This window comes from Alosa sapidissima, chromosome 11 (genome assembly GCF_018492685.1).
Source record: "Alosa sapidissima isolate fAloSap1 chromosome 11, fAloSap1.pri, whole genome shotgun sequence".
In the NCBI taxonomy this organism is placed as follows: domain Eukaryota; kingdom Metazoa; phylum Chordata; class Actinopteri; order Clupeiformes; family Clupeidae; genus Alosa; species Alosa sapidissima.
The window spans coordinates 2,128,558-2,149,320 of NC_055967.1; the positions used below are offsets into that span (position 1 = coordinate 2,128,558).

The window sequence follows — 20,763 nt, forward strand, 5'->3', positions numbered from 1 at the left end:
TATGCCTGCCCTGTCCTAATAAAGAAATATTTGGTTAACTGCGAGTGAATCCTGTTTGCAGCCGTAGAAGAAATGTATACACCCTGGCTGTCAGTGGACGGAGGAGGAGCGCACAGTCTATGAACGTGCGACGCTACAGCTCAGCGATTTAAAATGGCTCAAAACCACTTTATATTAAGTTTTAATTACTCAAAAATGACATTTTTAGAATCAGAGAATGAAGAACACATTGACTGATGATCGTGTAGATAACATGTTATCCCGAGGCCTTTGCAAGTCAGCATCTCCGACGGTAGTCTACCCTATTAAAAATATAAGTTTTCGATGTCCCAAACGGAGAGCCATATGTGCTTACTTTATTTTTTTTAACGATCTCTATGCTACTCACCAAAACGTAGGCATGGGAACATGATGAAGTATCCAACTGTCGTGTGTTAAATTATTGTGATTACGAGCCAGTGGTTTTCAAACATTATGCGCGACTCGGACATCTGACGAAATGCAACAGGCTTATATCGTCCTCGCATTCGCAAAATGAGGACATACATTAGACTGCTCAGATAATAACAGGTGTGCCTCCTCAGTTTTTCACGGTTTTAGTCAAGTTATAGGCCGATTTTAGTCAAGTTATAGGGCACCATTCAGCTGCGTAGGGCACCAAAAACATCTTGCTTGTAAAAAATCATCATACCGCATATTGTGGCGGGTCTGTTATTAAGCCTACTTACTGTAGGCTGCGCAAACCACAGGCCTTTATTTGGAAATGGAAATGGAATGGAAATCTATCTATTTGAATCAGGGACAATGCACAAAATAACATTTATCCTGGGATCCAGGAAAATATGTCTTGGGCCAGGTTATAGCAGCAATTGCTAATTTGCACCTGTAGTCCCTGGGCAAGTATAAAAACATAAAATAAAATAACAGTAACATAAATAAATTACATAGGACTAAAGATGATGTGATGGCCATAGTATTTAACAAACAAGCAGTCTTAGAATAGAAAACATGGACGCCAGCAGCCCACTCAGGGCTCGAAATTAACTTTTTTTCTCAGTGTCCCGCAGCTGTCCCGAATTCTACTTGGCACTGTCCCGGACTTAAACACCAGTGTCCCAAATTCAAGTTCTTGTTTTTTCCCATTCTACATAATAAACAGCATAATAATCAGTAACTTGCATCACTTAATTAACTCGTTCTGGTCCACCATGTCAGTTCTGAACAATTTATTAAACACCATTTCATTAATCATCTGCTGTTTCACACAACACTCATTTTCAGAGATTGCGCTTTTGGCTCTTTTTTGAGGTTGCACTAGACATTCATTGTCCATCGTTTTGACGGACAGGGTTGTAAAACATTCCGTCAATAATCTATTTTCACGTGTCTTTAATTTCAATGTCAGTTTGGTGTGATGTCATGGCCACAGATCTCAGTGAAAACAATAAGTAGCCTAGTGTGGGAAATTACCACAAAGCTGTCAGATAGGCTAGCCTACTCTCCTGCCACGCTCTCACCCTCAAATGCGTTCCCAATTAAATGAATTAGCAAAACATAGTTAGAATATGTATCTCGATGTAACAAGCTGTTTTGACATTGTAAACGTTCTCTAAGAAGAGTGTAAAGCAGTTTGCAGTAGCCTAAAGTTAACCACAACGTCGTCTATTGCTGGAAAAAATAGAGAGCGGCCTATTTTAATAATTTGATAAACGAATAAATGCTCGGCGGGCCGGATTAAAGTGCATGGCGGGCCGCAGTTTGGACACCCCTTAGAACTGCCACAGCGAAATGTCAAATGCTAACTTCAATAACTGTTTTCATTGTTATAGGCTACCTTGCAACACTATCGTTTTGTCAAATCGCAGTTGCAGTAGGCTATTTAGCTCAGCATGATATTGGTGACGTTTGTCTGTCAATGACAGAAAACACGTACTGTTTTAGTCAGAGAGGACTGTCATCTCGTTTTTTTTTAGAACACCAGTGTAACCTTAGGCCTACACCATCAGTCAAAAATGTTAACAATGTCATGAAAACAAATGCCATTTGTTAACCTCTATATCGGAAAGTGACCCATTAGGCCTACCGCCCTTGCCCTATTTTTGTGTCGGCCTATAAGTCACAATATTCATTTAACCAATACGGCAGATTCCTAAGGAAACGCAAGCACCCAGCCCATTTGGGTATCTTACTATATTTGTACCAAAAATAACATTGTAGCCTACAGTGATTTGAAGAGCAGTAGCCTAAACAGTGTTGTAAGGCTGCGTGTACAAAACCGCTTCTTTACAGATCAGCTGGCTAACGCTGCTTTTGCCAGCTGCCCGTCACGCCAGGTCAAATTTTGTATAGACCAGATTCTGTATTTTATTCAGACAAGAAAGATACGTTTAGATTCCCATGTGAACAGTTTAGGAAAAAAGTACCTATTTTGAAATTTGCTTTGCCATTTTTTCTACTGTCCCAGAGTTGTCCCAGACAGCATTCTATTGTGTCCCGGATGCATTTTTTTATGGTCCCCGGGACGTCGGGACATCGTTAATTTCGAGCCCTGAGCCCACTTACACTCTCTTACCCCCCTCCCCAGCATACACATATAACTAAAGTCTGTTTAGTACTATCCAGCTCCACACACACACACACACACACACACACACACACACACACACACACACACACACACACAACCCCCCCCCCCCCCCCCCACACACACACACACACACACATACAACATCTTAAAAATGTGTGCAAACTTGTCTACTTAACCCTTAGAACCCTAAGCTGTTTTTAGGGCATTTTCACTACCTTTATTCATAAGGATTTATTCTGGTCATTGTAAGTGCCACACACACATATTATATATTGTTTTTTTCAGCAGAGTCTAGGCTATCCAGATCTGCCATCATTTCATGTATTAGTACTAGCATTATTTTGATTGTTAAAGAATTAAAATATAAAAATCATATTATAAAAATTCTTATATTTTGACCTGTATCTCACCACAGCAAGCTCATAGCTCTACATGCATTTCATGTGTGTGTAGGGCAGACTGTCCTGAAATGGACAATATAATTGCCATGTTGGAGAGATACTCTGGGGCTGAGCAATTTACAGAAATATGTGGTGTGTGATTTACGGAAATAAATGCCATTTTTTATTTAGCGATGAAAAATGACCATTCTGCGCTCCATATCTGTGACACGAACTGATCTGAGCTGACTTGACCCAAGTTTGCCTGTTAGCATGTGTGACTATGGTGTATGCACTCATGATGATTCTCAACTTTTTACTGCATTGCCATGAACAAAGTAAAGGCAAAAAAGGTGTTTCTTTGTTGAACAAATTGGGATGCAATGTGAGCCTTGAATTGGATGCCATGCAGGAATTTGCTAGGATCTTTAAACCGGATTATGAACATGTTTTGCCATAGAGAAACACACGATAGTGTTGGATTATAAACATGCTTTGCCACAAAAACAGACAAAAACGTGGGGTAAGTCCAGCTATATGAAGTTATTATTTTGCTGTCACTTCGTCTGTTTTATAACCCAGAAGGAAGTATTTGGTATCAAATGATAGCTCTGTGTCTCCTCTTTCATCTAACATGTGTGGCATATATATCCGATCACGGGTCCGCGAGTAATTACTCCGAGAGTAATGGGTGTGCAGCATTGGTTTGTGTACATGACTTTAATGTTTTGCAGTCACTTCGTCTGTTTTTATAAGCCAGAAAGATTGATATCCATGGTACCAATGGATAGCCCTGTTTCTCCTCTTTCATCTGATATGCTTGCCATATCTATGCGATCACGGGTTCGCGAGTAATTCAAACGAGAGTAATAGGTGCGCAGGTGAACACAGAGAAGTATAGACTTTAAATATGATGCAATTTTATTTAATTTCATGATTTTTTTTAATTTTCATACTTGATCGTACAGACAAGTGCGTAGTCTCTTTGGAAAGCCCCACTTCTTCTCTGTCATAAAATAAAGGTTTTAACAGTCGCGGAGCAATGTAACAGAGAAGAAAGGATGTGTTTTTTGACGCACTTTGCGTCAATCGGGTTCTAAGGGTTAACATCCACCTCTTAGTCAAGCATGAAGTTATGAGAATTTGTACATAATATGTATTCTGTGGGGAGGGCATTCCACTGTCTCATGGCCACACATGAGAAAGAGGAACTCCCAAATTTGGTTTTACGACGAGGGATGCTACACTCCCCCCTTGTGACACGTTGTGTAGACACGTCGTGTATTATTTTATGTAGTAAAGACACATTTGAGTGTTTCATTAGATTTTCAATTAACTCAATAAACTATATTTTGCCAGTATATGACAGTGATGATAATGGCGTGTCTTTTTGTCATGGATTTTAAGGCAGTTTTTGTACAAAGATTCTAAAGGTTTTATCACTGTTTTACTTGCCTAAGACCAGGATGTGATGCAGTATAGAAGGTGAGGGATGATCATTGCTTGTAAGTATGTACTAGATGCCTCAGTGCTAAGAGAAATTCTTATATATTTAAAATTTGCTAAATTAAATTTCAGTGTATTGCACAATTTTTTAACATGATCTTTAAAAGTAAGATTAGAATCAAGAGTTAATCCCAAATATTTAAATTTCTCTACATGTTTTATGTTTTGTTGATTTACTGAAATTTTGGGATAGGTCTTGGGTTTAGATCCAATGGTAAAGAACATAGATACAGTCTTTTCAACATTCAATGTAAGGCATGAATCCTGTAACCAGTCAGTAACCCTGCTCATAACACTTGTTAGCTTATTTGCCACATCTGTTGCACTTCTCCCATGGACATACAAAACGTTGTCATCAGCATCCATAATAATATCTATGCTCTTGCAAACCCATGGTAGTGGCAAGTGGTGTAGGTAATGTGCCGTTTACTTGCACACATTGAGTTCAGCTACTTAAATAGGACTTTATCCAATTTTGGACATTTGAGGAGATCGCATATTTTGCAAGTTTATGAATCAGTACTTCATGACTCACTGTGTCAAAGGCTGTACGTAGATCAAGGAAGACTACTCCCACCACTCCTCCTTGATCTAGGCTAGATTTAATTTCCTCCAGAAAGTAGCAGCATGCGGTTTCAGTGGAGTGTTTTTTCCTGAAGCCGAATTGCATAGGGTGTAACAAGGACTTGGAATCCAGATGAATTAGTTGTTCTGCTACTACCTTTTCAATAACCTTAGACACAGCTGGGAGAATACTGATGGGTCGGTAGTTTGAGACCACTTGAGTATCCCCAGATTTGTGCACCGGGGTGATAATAGCAGGTTTAAGAACGCTGGGGAAAATATTCTCACTAAAAGATTTATTTATGATCATGGCTAGAGGTATCATAATTGATGTTTTGCATTGTTTTAAAAAAGCTGTATCCCAACCAAATATGTCTTTAGCTTTGCTATTTGTTAAAAGTGAAATTAGCTTTTCCACTTTCTCTGAGTTTATTGGGGAAAACTTGAAAGCGGAGACATCACAGGTTGATAGTTGTGGGAGTTTTTGGAAAGCTTTAACTCAGCTCTCGTACTGAATTTATGAAATATTCGTTAAAACATTTCCCAACATGGGCAAGCCTGCATTCGAGGCAGGCCTTTATTTCACCACAGCTGTGTGAGCGCGTCCCTGGATAGTGTGGCATGCTCACGCGTTATGTCTCCTTATTACAAACTTGACTTCATAAAATAACAACTTGCCAGATATGCCTTCATAGCTTTGGGCTTCATTCAGCATTTTGTTCTTATATATGTCTTATTTCTCTACTGGCTCAATTATCAAAAAGGTGCTTTCTCTTCGTCCTCCGCAAATTAAGCAGGTAGTTCCGTAGAGAGACGTTAGAATAAATTAGCGTTTGCGAATGACAACGTTGTGATAAGTAGGCTATAACACTAACTTAGTGTTAACTTGAATGCATCAATTTCGAACAAAGTTGTGTAGGCTACACCTGCATCTGCGTCTGCATGAACAGTTCTTGCACAAGACACTGTTTTGATTTGCGTAGGGGAGGTGCGGGCTGAAGCCAACCTGTTTGAGGGAGAGCGGTGCAAGGAGAGAATGCGTGCTCGGTCCTGCGCATATCTCTACAATGAAATAATGTGTCAAGGCTAATCTATATTTTCAATAAGCAATCACTGCATGCTTATGGAAACAATAAGTCAATATATTAGAGATATCAAGAGTAACGCAGGAATGGACGTTACAGTTATTCAGTAACTGTAACGAATTACTGAAATTTGAATTGTACTTTGTAACGCGTTACCCCCAACACTGACAATAACGTAGACAGCAAATTAATACATTTTTTCGTTTTGGAGTTTGTGGAGCGGCACCGGTAGGCTATCAAAAGCAGATTTCGATTTTCGTTAACCACTGTGTAGCCAAGCCTTATGCCATACCCAGTGTTGTAATGTAACGGAGTACAAATACTTCGTTACTGTACTTAAATAGAAATTTCACGTATCTGTACTTTACTTCGCTATTTAAATTTATGCCAACTTTCACTTTTACTCCACTGCATTTCCTAGATAAAATGTATACTTTTACTCCGTTATATTTCCACTAAGCATCTTCGTTACTCGTTACTAAAACATAAAATTAGAAGAAATGTGTGCGACTGCAATAAGGGAGGTTTGGCGAATCACTGCTCCTAGATTGCATTACCCACGCTCCGCACGCTGCATGCTTTTTTCAGCGCTTGTTTGTTGCTAAAGGAGGAGGACGCACAACTGAAACCGCCATGGAAGCACAAGCACCTACTGGAGGACCTCCCGTTATCATAGACGACCACCCCAACGATAGTGGTGAACTCGGTAAACAGGGTAGTGGTGAAGATAACATCATACACCCGTGGCCGTATTTGCAAGAAATGTTTCTGTACATTGGGAGCTTTCTGTGAAGCTGAACACTCCGCTACCTGCCTCAGCGGCCTGTGAAAGGCTATTCAGGCCCGGGGTGGGCAATCGGGAGAATTCCCGGTGGGCCGCTTCACTTTTGGGCCGGTCGAGGAAAAAAATATTGACATTTGTCGCGTTAGTCTATCTTTTCTTAAAGTAGGACACGTTCCGCATTCTGTGCATGACACCAATACAATGCCTCTGCATGGGTTGTAGCCTATGTGAGGGAGTTCTCCCCTCCCAAAAAGAGTTGGTTGGGTCCATATAGCCCGTATTTTCCAAAAAGTTTTCTCAGATACGGATAGCCGAGCCGGCCCTACAGTAAACACAAGCGTCAGGAAGGATGGATGGTAGAAAGAGGCCAGGAGAGACTGAGCAGCAAATCAACCAGTCGACCACTGAAAATGATGAGCCCGAAATTAGTGATGAGGAGGCCATGAATACAGGGACAAGTAAAGAGGATAAATTAAAGTTATTTAATGTAAGAAAGAGCAATTACCCTACATGATAAACCTATATGCCTTGTTTGCTCAGAAGAGGGTGTAGTAAAGGAGTAGGCTAAATCACCAAACAACAATATAGCCTACCCATGCAAAAAACATGTAGCCTAAACATTAGTTCAATATGCCTCTTTGTGGAAGCGTGGGATAAGCTACATTTCAAAGGCTTTCTTTCTTTCTTTCTTTCTGTTTTTGTTAAATTGTGGAATAGTGGAATATTTTTTGTTAACTTCTCAGTTGAAGTGAATTATTATATAACCTTTACACATTTGTTGAACCATGGTACTAATAAAAACTACAGGATAGTAAGAGCTGAAATGTTGCTTCATTTATCCAATTTCCACCACTATGGAAAACGTGGGCCGGTCTTGGGCCTGAAACTCCCGGGCACTGAATTCTGGCAACTTTGAAAACCAGCTTCTTTTGAAGATGAACAGACACCTTTTCAGTTTCAACTAATGACTGGCATATTAGTAGCTGCTGTACATAGGTGGCCTGTGTGTGTGTGTGAGAGAGTGAGATAGTGACCTGGGGAGTAAGTAAGTCCTAGAAATGCTCATACCACATGACCAAACTGTTCTCCCTACAAGCAGGTCATTTATATTTTTGAAAGAAATAAGTTATTTATTTTTCATTTTTACCTGAAGTTCATACAAACGTGACATTTCTGTTTCTGATTTTTTCTTTGATGTCAGCTCTAAAAATATGCAGTTTGTTCTTAAAACTAGAATTGTGCCTGAAAAGTCTTAGAAAAGAATGTGATTTTGATTTGATGAGTGAGATTAAGAAGATATGGGAACCCTGAGTATACTTTATGCTTTACTATAAGAAAGCCAAAATAAAGTTCACAATAAACGTTTAAAATAAAACCGCTTGCTTTTTACTTTAACTTAAAATACTTAAGTACATTATATATCAGAAAATTACTTTTGATACTTAAGTACAGTATATATCAGATACTTTAAGACTTTTACTTAAGTAATATTCTAAAAGGTAACTTTCACTTCTAACAAAGTCTTTTTCTAGTACGCTTTCTAGTACTTTATACAACACTGGCCATACCCAAGTAGCCTAAATCGAGGTAATTTTTAATTATGCATGATTTATTTTGTTATTGAATTCGTAGGCTGGGATTCCTCTCGGCAACAATTATGTTTCAAGGTAGCCTCCTGCTTTTTCAGAAGGGGCAGCAGGGGAGGCAGGCAGGCTACTGACAGAGCGACGTACAGTGGCTGAAAGTGGTACTAAAGTTTCACGCAGCTTCACGTCACGTAATGCGTGAATGAAGTGGCCATTTCAAAGTAATGCCCACTGTAGGAGCAGAAGGTCAAGAGACAAAACTCGAGGGCTAATAATTACTCAGTATTGTGTGAGGTAAATGTCAATTTCTCTCTTCGATATATGATAACAAATTCCATAGGACTATTATAGTAATATGTTCAAGATTGTCTTTATGAGAGAGAGGGGAAAAAAAGTCGGCAACACCAGTATATGCTCCCAAGTTATAGTTTAATTACCGTGACGTTTCGGGCCCACTCAAGCCCTTCATCAGGCTTGAGTGGGCCCGAAACGTCACGGTAATTAAACTATAACTTGGGAGCATATACTGGTGTTGCCGACTTTTTTTCCCCTCTCTCTCATCGTAAGTGTTTTGTCCAGCACCCAGGATTAGATCGGGATGTGCGTGCGTTTTTTCCTCTTTATACAAGATTGTCTTTATTACATCTCATTATACGGGTATAAGAGAGTAAAATTATTGTGCTTTTGTTGCTCCTGGGGGGGGGAGAAAAAAAAGAAGTGTTGTAGTGCAAAAACTGACAAGCAAAGGCTGTCTTTGTTTCCATGTTCATAAGCCTAAATGCTTGGTGGAAACAAACTGTTCTGGAGTCTGGTGGTCCGAGCCTTAATACTTCAATATCGCTTGCAGATGGTAGCAGCTGAAACAGCCCATGACTAGGATGGCTGGGGTCCATAATGATTCTTTTGGCCTTTCTGATGCATCTCCTGTTGTAGAAGTCCTTGAAGTGTCTTACTACGGGCACGAGTAAGTGCAGTGCCAAGTTTGACGTTATGGATAAGTAATGCAAAAGATATCGTTAAATATATTGGTAAAAGAAGCGTGTTGGCTTTCTCCGCTCTACTGTAGCCACTCCCCCTCTCATACAGCACACCTCAGGACCAGAGACAGTGAGGGTCAGCGGAGTTTTGGCAGCACTGAATCAGGGCACAGCACAGATCAAGATCCAAGATGTTTGGATGATTATTATGTCTGACATCAGCAATAAAGATTCCCTGTATGCAGTTTGCTTGCATAAAATGATTCCGCGGATGCAGTGGCTAGGGTTGTGCCGATGGACGATATCATCGTCCATTGTGATGGTTGACAGACATCACAATGGGAAGCAACCATTGTGATGCCACGCCTCCACATGCCAGTCACTAAATCCTGCTGTAACAGGATAAAACATAAAAAAACCTTTCCCTGGAAATGAAATTGAGCCTACTTTAAAGGCTGTCAGCCAAACAGTTATCACGTATTAGTCTTCTGTCTTCTAAAATAAAAGACTTATTAGTCTACCGTCTTCTTCAAATAATTCCTGACTGTGAAGTGAATGGGTAATTGTCTTTTAGTAGCCTACATGTTTCACAGGCCTATAGCCTACATTGGACGTAAAATATGTAGCCTAATGTTTTCAGAAAATAGTCTTATTGAATTATTATTGTTAAGCTACAACTAGGACATTCTAGCGCTCTAATATTTTTGCGAGGCTACAGCGAGCGCCAAATGAGTCCTTCTCCTCGGTGTTAAAATAAACCATTTATTTCGTTAGTTATAGGATCAGAAGGTAGCCTATCCTTTTAAATTATCAATATTGTGTAGTCTTTATATATTAAGCAACTGTATTTTCAACTTTAATATCAATAGCCTATGCAACACTACCAACATTTTTGTTCAGTTTGTTCATTTCAAAGTTTGCATGGGGAATCTAATCTATAAAACAATCTTTTTGTGCAATTAATAATTTGGGTTACAATTTGTACCCAATTTATAGCCATCCACCATTATGAATTCAGGGGTTGTTTAAGTTCTGATTTCAGTGGACAATTCGGTTTTAACATTTCAATAGTAATCGCCCACACCACCCTAACATATGAAAACTCCTTTTAAAGTTATTGCACACCTGAAATCTCTCCATGATCTGACAAAAAAGGTAATGCACAGTCCTGCTCAGTCATGCATGCCACAACATTTTCAGCGCTATTATATGGCAGTCGCCTACGGAGGAGAAAAGGCCTGTGAGCTAAAGCAATTGTTTTTCAGTCCTTGAACAATCATGCAAGAACCGTATTTGACGAACATGGAATGGTCACAGAACTTTTGCAAAGATATGCTTCCATTGGCTACACCAGACGAGCAAGTGTTTTCCCCCTTTACTGTCTATGCGTGCGAGCAGCGTGTATGCGCTCCGCTTCTGTTGTTGTTTAAAGATTGAATGGGAAACGGATTTGGAGCCAAAGGCTAAAATTTAATGCAGCTACAATCTAATGTAGCTGCATTAAATTTAATGTTACAGATGTATGGCTACATATGTAACGGGAGGGGAACACTAACTGCTGAACAATCTGTGAGGGTGGGTTAATGCCTATCAGGTGTGCATGTGTGTCTGTGCGAGCCTCTGTTCACAGGTGTGTCAGGTGCGTCTAATATGACTGATGAGCCAGCGGTACGATGTGATTGGCAGACTCACAGAATAAAAGCCAGCAAGCAGCACTCTCCGGGGCGCTCCTTCACCGCGACAGACACCCGATCACAAAAGAAGTCAGACCGCCTCCGTTTGGATATACACTATGATGCAACCACAGTTGCAGCCACTTCGATTGAAGTCAGACAGCGGGAGGCCTATGATAAATCAACTCGCTCTATTCAGCTTGGTTAAGGAAAGTGGAAACTCTTTCTAGCTACCTATGAATGTGTGGGCACTGACGTGTATTTGTTTAGAACTGATTTCCCTTCCCTTATCCCAGTTCAGATCAACGCCTCCGGATTCCCCTGCGGTCATTGAATTACACTGGATATTGCCCAAAGACGTGAGCTGTGGGTGCGACTGCAGGCCACTGCTTTCCTTCGCCGCCAAGCGTCTTCTAATTGTAGGCTACTAGGAGCGCGGAGCGGGCTGGGTCGTGAGTGAAGAAATTGACTGTGTTTCACGAACTATGGAACTATGATCATTGAATGTAACTGTTAAACTTCCCCTGTCTATATTTCACTTGGCTTGGTGGGATAGTTATTGTGGCTGCTCGCCTATCTGCTGTTAATATTCACACTGGAGAAAGAAATAGTTTTGAAGGCTGCCACTGAATGTATTAATGTAGCTATAGAATTGCATCTCTCAACGTGTGCCTATTTTTGCAGTGCTTACACTTGTACTTTCTTATTCATGCATTTTTGCCTTGCTGTGTAACTTTCACGTGTGACTGTGTGCTGTGCGAAAGACAACTACTTAAGGAAATTCTTGTGGTAGCCTATAACTGTTTATTCGCTGGTCAGCCAGGGGGCGCCAGATCCGCAACTTCCACCTAGCCATTGGACTGGAGACAATTACAGTTACAATTATATTGTGTGTGTTTTTACCTGTGCAGTAGTGGTATGTTAGTGTATATTTTTAAACTGATGTCTAAAATAAATGTTGTACTTTTATGAAATTTTGGTTTAAATGCGTATTGCTTGTGTGCCGCAAGGGTAAAAGTCCTGCGTGCTGTAAATAGCACGGTTACACATACATTCTTAATGGTTCTGGTCTAGACTTAAAAATCTATTGAAAACTTCACAATGGAGCGTGTTTTTAGAGCGTGATCTGCAGGCGACCTGTTGGGTATTTTTAGAAGGTACGCTGAGGGCGCCTCATAGCCGTCCCGCGGGCACCGTGTTTGAGACCACTGGCATAGATGGTAGCCTGATAACGTGGGATGCTGCATATATAGCGTAGGCCCTACTACTGAAGATTTTAGGAGTGACCACGATAGTAGTCTTAAGTAGCTTTTTTGCTAGGCCCAGCGAAGGCTGGCAATGTGTAATATTCCGCTGGTTGGTGCACACGCAAGTGTTCAGATTGATTGTCTATCCGTCTTTCACAACGATTTTCTTGGAGCAGATCTTCCACACAACTTCGGTAGCCTGGTCAGTATGTCTCCCTTAGCTGTCCACTTTCATCAGGCCGTAGGCTATAGCCTATATAATATTTTTGTTTTAATGTAGAAAATTAAAAATGTATTTCTGTACAGACATATGGTAATTAATTAGTGTTTAGATATCATCGTCCATCACAATGTTTTAATGTACATTGTCAAACAGCAATTTAGGGGAAATCGCCCAACCCTAGCAGTGGCTATTTAAAATGACATAATAATGATGTGCAATAAACTGACACTTCGAATGGCCCAGACTACTTTGGACTTGAGACTTTGAATAAACAAACGACAATGCCGACTGCAAGGTCCCAAACTGAAACAAGCAGCAATGGTCCCGAATTTAACAATGTTTCAGAATGTCACACAGCTAGACAACAAGTGGCAGACAGAGTGACATATCAAATGCTACCAAAGACTTTTTTTGAGTCACATCGTTGCAAATCTCATATGATGCATCTTTCTACAAAATGGTTTGTTCTCTATATCAGTGATCTTCAACCGGGGGTCCGCCAAATTATTTAATTTGAAACATTTTTTTCTTCTTCCTAAAATGTAAACGCATAAACAAAGAAAGAACGTAGAAAAGATGTTTTGTTTGTGAGATTTTTGTTTGTGAAATGTTTTCTGACCATACTGACAGGAGCTAACTTAGTTAGCCACAACGCTAACATTTGCTAATGCCATGGTTTGCTCAGACATCAGGAAATAGATGCCTGTCTACGATGCATCCTCTGGGACACAGTTTGGTTTGCTACAAATGTTTTTCTGCTCATACTGTCTATTGTGGCCCTGTCAGTGCTTTGTAAACTGACCACGTAGAGTGCACACAAAATAAATGTGAGCATATGAAACCAGGGTTCTAAGCCAACATTAATTCTCAATCACCCACAACTCCACAGTTTCAGTCTTCAGTTTCTTGCATTTCAGCAAAGGTGTTTACACCAAGTAAGGAAGTGCATGGTTTACAAAGGCTAAAAATAAAGTAACAGATCATACTTGTAATATGTTTTGCTTGCATAAAAGAATAGTCAAAGCATAAACTGCTCACAATGTAGATTGTGGCAATGTGGTTATCACAGAAGAAAGATCTGACACTCCTTATTTCATAAAAAATACATTTCATTAGGAAACCAGATAGTCATTTCATTTGATGACATAATGTCCCACCTTTATTAGAACTTTGTTATGGGAGCATTTTTTTACATTGTTTGTTAAAAATGACTATCGGAAATGACAGGTAGACAATATTACCCAGTGTCTCTCGCAAGTTAACTTTCAGACGTGCACCAGAGCGAGGGGGACACCCCCATAGGAAAGGGAATGCAGAGGGAGGCTGAGCAAGGTTACCACAGACAAGGCTACAATGTGTGTTGCAGCCTAAGAAGCTAGGTCAGAGGCTAGTGGTTACGGCACATATCTACACTCCTTTTGTTTCGGTTTCTGTTTTTTCTTCTTGACCTTTTTTATTATTACAGTGCATGAAAATGCACTGTACTGTTCTTCCTAGGCTTCTTATTACAGTGCATGAAAATGCACTGTACAGTTCTTCCTAGACAACAACTTATTACAGTGCATGAAAATGCACTGTACTGTTCTTCATAGGCAACTTCTTCTTATTACAGTGCATGAAAATGCACTGTACTGTTCTTCCTAAGCAACAACTTTTTCTTCTTATTATAGTGCATGAAAATGCACTGTACTGTTCTTCCTAGGCAACTTCTTCTTATTATTATTACAGTGCATGAAAGTGCACTGTACTGTTCTTCCTAGGCAACTTCTTATTATTATTATTACAGTGCATGAAAATGCACTGTACTGTTCTTCCTAGGCAACTTCTTCTTATTACAGTGCATGAAAATGCACTGTACTGTTCTTCCTAGGCAACTTCTTATTATTACAGTGCATGAAAATGCACTGTACTGTTCTTCCTAGGCAACTTCTTCTACTTCTTCTTATTACAGTGCATGAAAATACACTGTACTGTTCTTCCTAGGCAACTTCAACAACTTCTTATTACAGTGCATGAAAATGCACTGTACTGTTATTCCAAGGCTTTTTACAGTGCATGAAAATGCACTGTACTGTTCTTCCTAGGCTTCTTATTCTTATGCTTCTTCTTATTACAGTGCATGAAAATGCACTGTACTGTTCTTCCTAGGCTTCTTATTACAGTGCATGAAAATGCACTGTACTGTTCTTCCTAGGCTTCTTCTTATTACAGTGCATGAAAATGCACTGTACTGTTCTTCCTAGGCTTCTTCTTCTTCTTCTTCTTCTTCTAACGCACTTAATGCAGCTTCAACCGTTTAACGTGGAAACTTCATTCAAACTATGTTACGTAGGTCTTACTTAGGACATGGGTGCTATGTATTTTTCAGCTTTGTAACTTTTATACTTTTTAAACTATTAATTAAAAACTAATCAAAATTTCCCCATTGACTTAACATTATGATTATGACATCACAATACGGCCGTTAAGCAATTAGAATCCTATGGCAGGTGTTCGGGCCACCTGGACCAACTGTCAGGCTCAGGCTTTAACCCTTTCGTGCCCGTGCCGAACATTCCATTTTTGGTGCTGGATGACCTCCTTACACAAAAAACCTTATTTCTTGAGTATAACACATACCATCAATGGGATATACATACCATTGTAATCAGAAGGGTCAGTTCTATCAAATGATGTAAAATATATATGGTAATGTTGATATAGTAATGAACAGTCTTTGAAAATCCTCTCCAAATGTATACCGAAATTCGTTCAAATTGAATTTCATTCGCATAAAAATGAATTTTCATCATATTTCTATACGAGATAGAGACAAATATAGAGTGTATGACATGTTCAGCAAGTTGTGGGCTATTTAACAAAAAAGACTGAATTGGAATATCACTAACCTTTCAAAAGTTATGATAAATTAAGTGATAAGTGTAAAAAAAATGCAGGAAACGGGATTTAGAATGTTGACAGAATTCACATTCTCTTTCTCACCAAAAACATAAAAGTATGCATAAAAACTAATAATGAAGTCAGACACAATGGTTTAGATTTATTTGGTCCATAAGAATAAACCATTTATTTGTATATAAGCAAATGCTACAGTCAACAATAATGATATATAAAAGAAAAACATGTACCTTACCAGTAATACAGGATAAGTATACTGTATATTTATTGAAGATCAATTCTGAATAGAGACATAGAATACATTTGATTCAACAGATACAACTTCCTTATATAAATTAGTGTAATATGAAAATGATATACATCTATAAAATGTATTATTTATGAAAAGCTAGGAATACAATCAACTTCAACATCACTCAAAAATCAATGTGTCTAAACATTGATTGAAAATTTGAAAGTGGATTACATAGAACAAGCCTGTTGAGAATAAACACATACACACATATACACACAAACTCACACACACACACACACACACAGAGGAGGATAGGGAAAGGTGGGGTGGGGAACCTGAAGGTTAAACACAGAAGACCTACAGTATGACTCATAACGAAACGCATCCCCTTCTGTAGAATGCCAAATCTGACAGCAATTTTGTTTACCAAAAAAGCAGTCACCTACCGCTAAACTCCAGGCCATACAAGCTACTTTAGTGTTATTATGTATTGTTTTTATAACAAAGCCAACAATTTTTCTTTGGCTCCTGCTGTACAGGAATATGTACTTGATGAAAAGACGACAGAGTAGTAGTTGGAGCAGCTGAAGGCAAGGCTGAAATTGACGGAAATGCCTGCCAGCTGTTGTGATAGATTTTCGCCAAAGTCTTTCTGGCTGTAGCTACCAAACCTAGGTTCAACACCAGATTCTGCATTGCCAAACTTGAAATAATAAGAAACTACTGAAACAGCAATGTCAATGGAGAAAAAGTGTACACAATATGTATTTCTCATTTGGTCAACGCTCCCTGATCCCTTCAGAGACTTGGTTCCCCAGTAGCAATGGATATTAGGGAGGGAAGTGAAGTCCCATGTCAATGATCAATCCCAGAATACTGTGAAACTCTTCTGGGGTCTCTTCGTCCCATTCCCCTGCACTGTGTGTTTGCATACGACGGCCTACTAAGCACAACCTTCCACCTGTTCCGGTTGGTAAAACCACATATGCCTGGGACAACAACATAAAAATCAACATAACAAGTCTATTTCACAGTGTTTTAGTGGCAGTCTACACCACCCTACGCACGCCACCTAAATCTATACCTTCTTCCTCCATCCTCACATGGTCTTCAACATTGTGAGCGCAAGCTCATCAGCAGTCAGCTACCTCTTCAGGCCTGCAAGGAGGTCTGTGTAGGTCTTGTCATCCTCCATCTGAAACAACAGTAAAATCATACAAATGTAATACATTTATTAATTTAAAAAATAAAATCACAAAACTACAGATGTGTGCGTGTGTGCACATACATACACAAGAAGAGGTAGCCTAAACTATTGAAGCATTTTGAGTAACTCAAAAATATTTAGAAGTATGAAAAGTCATTTTATTACACATGGGTTTAGCTACCCTAAATCTGATTGCCTGGCTGGCATTAAGATAAAGACAGATTACATTTCACCTAGTAACTAACTGCTTAAATGCAATAATGACATTTCTGACATAATATGTGATATGTGTTTTCTATAAAACTACATATTGAGAAGAGTAGAATATCAAGTCATGCCATCTTAGAAAATGTTGAGACAAGCACGTCTGATGTTTGTCATTTAGAAGTTAGCAAGGTAAAACAGTTCACTACAAACTGCCCGAGGTAACAACCCGAGGAGAGGCAATACGTTAATTAGCACTACATTTCTGACAGAATCCGTGATTTCACATCTTGTTTTCTACAACTACATATTGAGAGGAGTAAAAATATCGCTCAACTTATTTCATGTAAGAGAACGCAACTTAGAAACGCGGCGCCCATTGATTTATTCAGCTTTGGTATGCTATACTGACTTGCCAATATAATGCTTACTTAACAAGCAAATTGGTACTAGAAAACAAACTTACTTACAGGTTATATACTAACAGTTTTTAAATGAAATTGTCAAATGAAAATAACTGATATCAAAAGCAAACGAGAATACTGCAAGCAGTTCAGAGTAATGCAGCTAGCTAAAGTTACATGAAGATGCACTTAGCCCCCGCTATGCCATAATGTTGACGCTGATGAGAAAGCATATTACTGTCAAATAACATGATTTTATGACTACAAATTAAGATTAACCATAACTAGAAACGATGTAAAATATATATTACCTCAGTTTATCCAGCTGTGTGGTTTCCAGTCGAGGTAAACTCCAACGAAGTGCAGGTGGCATCTGGCGGTCCATGTTAAAATGTACGACTGAAGGGAAAAGTTTTTTTCACGACTCATCTTCAAGTATCCAAAACATTTCGCGCCATAAACCCCTTAACCAATCATATCAAATTGAAGCTTATGTTGTCAGCATTACGGGGAAGATTTCAGAAATAAAATCAGTCATTGGACAGCTGAGATATTAGATGATTGGTCATCGTTAAAATTTTAACGAAATTAGAACAGTCGGGCTTGTAAGGGTTAAGCATACAAACTGGCCCTATTAAGACTACACATCCTGTTCAACTGCTTCCTCTGCAAAAAACTGTTTCAAAATAAAAGTCCTCACTATAATATTTTACTGTTAAACAATTTAACCCTTTAAACTACTGAACTTTTTAACTGTTCAGCCATTGTAACTGTTACTTGTAATCAACTATGACTCCTACCCACTGTAGATAGTTAGCTAAGTTAGCTAAGTCACATGGTTAGCATAGTTAGCATTTTTAGCAAAACTGCTAAAAATGATTAGCTAAGTTAGCTAAGTCACATGGTTAACATAGTTAGCATGCTAGTTAGCATTTTTAACAAAACTGCTTAAAATGATTAGCTAAGTTAGCTAAGTCACATGGTTAGCATAGTTAGCATGCTAGCATGTTAGCATTTTTAGCAAAACTGCTTAAATGATTAGCTAAGTCAGCTAAGTAACATGGTTTGCATAGTTAACATAATTAGCATGTTAGTTAGCATAACTGCTAAAAATAATTAGCTAAGTTAGCTAAGTCACATGGTTAGCATACTTAGCATTTTAACATTGTTAGCATGCTAGTTAGCATAGTAACTTGGTTAACATTATTATCTTTGTTAATATAGTTAGCATAACTGCTAGCAAACATTAGAGCCATTCCAACTGTCAGTTATCGTCAACTATCTACCTAAATAATTTAACCATTTAAACTATCCACCTATTTAACTGTTCAGTCATTCCAACTATATTAAACCTCATCTACTTAGCAACCAATATAGTTTGTTTTTACTCTGTATGATATTTTACATCATATTTTTGCATTTTCATGCACTGTATTTCCTTCAGGAAATGCTTTTCTAGTTCTTATTACAGTGCATGAAAATGCACTGTACTGTTCTTCCTAGGCTTCTTATTACAGTGCATGAAAATGCACTGTACTGTTCTTCCTAGGCTTCTTCTTATTACAGTGCATGAAAATGCACTGTACTGTTCTTCCTAGGCTTCTTCTTATTCTTCTTCTTCTAACGCGTTTAATGCAGCTTCAACCGTTTAACGTAGAAACTTCATTCAAACTATGTTACGTAGGTCTTACTTAGGACATGGGTGCTATGTATTTTTCAGCTTTGTAACTTTTATACTTTTTAAACTATTAATTAAAAACTAGTCAAAATTTCCCCATAGACTTAACATGGGCTGATGACATCACAATAGAGCCGTTAAGCAATTAGAATTCTATGGCAGGTGTTCGGGCCACCTGGATCAACTGCCAGTCTCAGGCTTTAAGCATACAAACTGGCCCTATTAAGACTACACATCCTGTTCAACTGCTTCCTCTGCCAAAAACTGTTTCAAAATAAAAGTCCTCACTATAATATTTTACTGTTAAACAATTTAACCCTTTAAACTACTGAACTTTTTAATTGTTTAGCCATTGTAACTGTTACTTGTCATCAACTATGACTCCTACCTACTGTAGCTAGTTAGCTAAGTTAGCTAAGTCACATGGTTAGCATAGTTAGCATGCTAGTTAGCATTTTTAGCAAAACTGCTTAAAATGATTAGCTAAGTTAGCTAAGTCACATGGTTAGCATGCTAGCATGTTAGTTAGCATTTTTAACAAAACTGCTTAAAATGATTAGCTAAGTTAGCTAAGTCACATGGTTAGCATAGTTAGCATGCTAGTTAGCATAGTTAGCATAACTGCTAAAAACAATTAGCTAAGTTAGCTAAGTAACGTGGTTAGCATAGTTAGCATGCTAGCATGCTAGTTAGCATTTTTAGCAAAACTCCTTAAAATGATTAGCTAAGTTAGCTAAGTCACATGGTTAGCATAGTTAGCATGCTAGTTAGCATTTTTAGCAAAACTGCTTAAAATGATTAGCTAAGTTAGCTAAGTCACATGGTTAGCATGCTAGCATGTTAGTTAGCATTTTTAACAAAACTGCTTAAAATGATTAGCTAAGTTAGCTAAGTCACATGGTTAGCATAGTTAGCATGCTAGTTAGCATAGTTAGCATAACTGCTAAAAACAATTAGCTAAGTTAGCTAAGTAACGTGGTTGGCATAGTTAGCATGCTAGCATGCTAGTTAGCATTTTTAGCAAAACTCCTTAAAATGATTAGCTAAGTTAGCTAAGTCACATGGTTAGCATAGTTAGCATGCTAGCATGTTAGCATGCTAGTTAGCATTTTTAACAAAACTGCTAAAAATTATTAGCTAAGTTAGCTAAGTAACGTGGTTAGCATAGTTAGCATGCTAGCGTGTTAGCATGCTAGTTAGCATTTTTAGCAAAACTGTTAAAAATGATTAGCTAAGTTAGCTAAGTACCATAGTTAGCAAGCTACCATAGTTAGCATGCTAACATGTTAGCATGCTAATTAACATTTTTAGCAAAAAAACTTGGCTAACATTATTATCTTTGATAACATAGTAGCATAACTGCTAGCAAACATTAGGGCCATTCCAACTGTTAGTTATCGTCAATTATCTACCTAAATAATTTAACTATTTAAATTATCCACCTATTTAACCGTTCAATCATTCCAACTATATTAAACCTTATCTACCAAGCAAATCATTTAACTATATAAACTATCCACCTATT

General features: G+C 38.5%; 1 protein-coding gene across 2 annotated transcripts in view; it reads right to left on the reverse strand.

Annotated features, from left to right (window-relative positions):
* bbs4 (Bardet-Biedl syndrome 4) overlaps nucleotides 1-20,763 on the reverse strand; it is a 148,428-nt gene that overhangs the window by 72,344 nt on the left and 55,321 nt on the right. The window lies entirely within an intron of this gene.